Source organism: Nannospalax galili, unplaced genomic scaffold (genome assembly GCF_000622305.1).
Source record: "Nannospalax galili isolate Female #2095 unplaced genomic scaffold, S.galili_v1.0 scaffold20, whole genome shotgun sequence".
NCBI classification, from domain to species: domain Eukaryota; kingdom Metazoa; phylum Chordata; class Mammalia; order Rodentia; family Spalacidae; genus Nannospalax; species Nannospalax galili.
Genome location: NW_008346414.1, coordinates 2,489,926 through 2,492,410, shown reverse-complemented (window position 1 = coordinate 2,492,410; position 2,485 = coordinate 2,489,926).

Sequence of the window (2,485 nt, the reverse complement as noted above, 5' to 3'; positions counted from 1 at the left end):
ATCATTTTGAGTCCAGTGGGGCTTAAGAGAGTGTCTATTCCTAAAGGACATGGTTTATCCTTTGGCAAACAGTACTTAGCTTTCTAATGATATGTAATTGTCATTCCCTGAGTTGATATGGTTAAAGGATGATGACCAAACCTGGAAATGTGGCTAACTGAAATGAAATAAAGGTTGTAGACTTTAAAAGTTACCTATAGGAGATGATTCTGTGATCTTTCTCTCCTAATGAGTGTTGGCATCTTTAAGTTGTTTGTGTTAGTGTTGCAGGTTAAACTCATTTCCTGCAGTACTGTCCACCCTGGGGAAGGCTCCTTCCTCTTACCTCTTACATCTGTGTTTTCTCCCATTAGTGAATGGCAAATACCTGGCAAATACCATAGTAAACTGTATTTGCCTTTTAAAAAATATTATTTTTTTAAAATTTTTAATCATGTATATACGTGTATGTCTGTGTGTATATACACATGAGTCCAATGCCAGTGGAGGCCAGAAGAGGGCATTGGTTCCACTGGCGCTGGAGTTACAGGGAGTTGTGGGCTGCCTGATGTGGGTGCTGGGGACTGAACTCTGGTCCTTTGAAAGAGAAGTACATGATCTTATCTGATAAATCATTTCCAATCTTCACTTTTTTTTAAACACAGCAATGATCTGAATAGTTCCTTTTCTGTGTATTTAAAATGATTAGTTTTAAGCATGAAGAAGCAAAGTTATGGTTCATGACTTGATTATTGTTCTGAGTAACCCCAACACTATTTGGCTTGTTTTATTCTTGAAGATTTACATATTCATTTGAGCCAGAAAACATCATGGTTGTTTCATTTGGGTCAATAGGATAAATTGCTGGTAAAGTTAAGGAAAAATTGTTTTTGGATCTGTAAAAAGATACATTTTTAAACTTTATAATTGTTTTACAGTCAAATTTTTAGAAGTTATCAAACCTTTCTGTGGAGTTTTACCAGAAATACAAAAGTCTGAAAGGAAAGTAAGTATATTATTTAGTCTCTTATAGTCTCTTAGGCTCTTAGGCTCTTATAGGCTCTTAGGTGCTTAGGCTCTTATAGGCTCTCAGGCTATTAAGGGCTCTTAGGCTCTTAGGCTCTTATAGGCTCTTAGGCCCTTAGGCTCTTAGGCTCTTAGGCTCGTATAGGCTATTATAGGCTCTTAGGCTCTTAGGCTATTATAGGCTCTTAGGATCTTATAGGCTCTTAGGCTCTTGTAGGCTTTTAGGCTCTTAGGGTCTTATAGGCTCTTAAGCTCTTATAGGCTCTTAGGCTCTTAGGCTCTTGTAGGCTCTTATAGGCTCTTAGGCTCTTGTAGGCTTTTAGGCTCTTAGGGTCTTATAGGCTCTTAAGCTCTTATAGGCTCTTAGGCTCTTAGGCTCTTGTAGGCTCTTATAGGCTCTTAGGCTCTTGTAGGCTTTTAGGCTCTTAGGGTCTTATAGGCTCTTAAGCTCTTATAGGCTCTTAGGCTCTTAGGCTCTTGTAGGCTCTTATAGGCTCTTAGGCTCTTGTAGGCTTTTAGGCTCTTAGGGTCTTATAGGCTCTTAAGCTCTTATAGGCTCTTAGGCTCTTAGGCTCTTGTAGGCTCTTATAGGCTCTTAGGCTCTTGTAGGCTTTTAGGCTCTTAGGGTCTTATAGGCTCTTAAGCTCTTATAGGCTCTTAGGCTCTTAGGCTCTTGTAGGCTCTTATAGGCTCTTAGGCTCTTGTAGGCTTTTAGGCTCTTAGGGTCTTATAGGCTCTTAAGCTCTTATAGGCTCTTAGGCTCTTAGGCTCTTGTAGGCTCTTATAGGCTCTTAGGCTCTTGTAGGCTTTTAGGCTCTTAGCATCTTATAGGCTCTTAGGCTCTTTTAGACTCTTAGGCTCTTAGGCTCTTATAGGCTCTTAGGCTCTTGTAGGCTCTTATAGGCTCTTAGGCTCTAAGGTTTTTACATGCTATTAGGATAAGAGCCTATCAGAGCCTAAGAGCCTAAAAGAGCCTAAGAGCCTAAGATCCTGAGAGCCTAAAAACCTAAGAGCCGATAAGAGCCTAAAAGAGCCTAGGAGCCTATAAAAGCCTGTAACACTTAGGCTCTCGGGCTCCTAGGCTCTTATAGCCTCTTAGGCTCTTATAGGCTCCTAGGCTCTTAGGTTCTTATAGGCTCTTAGGCAATTATAGGCTCTTATAGGCTTAGACTCTTATAGGCTCCAAGGCTCTGATAGGCTCTTACTCTTATAGGCTCTTAGGCTCTTATAGGCTCTTAGGCTCTTATAGGCTCTTAGGCTCTTAAACGCTCTTAGGCTCTTATACGCTCTTAGGCTCTTATAGGCTCTTGGGCTTTTGGGCTCTTGGGCTATTAGACTCCTATATGCCCTTAGGCCCTTAGGCCCTTAGGCTCTTAGGCTAAAAGCGCCTAAAAGATTCTAAGAGCTTAAGAGCCTAAGAGCCTAGGAGCATATAAGAGCCTAAGAGCCTAAGGGCCTAAGAGCCTAAGAGCCTAAGAGC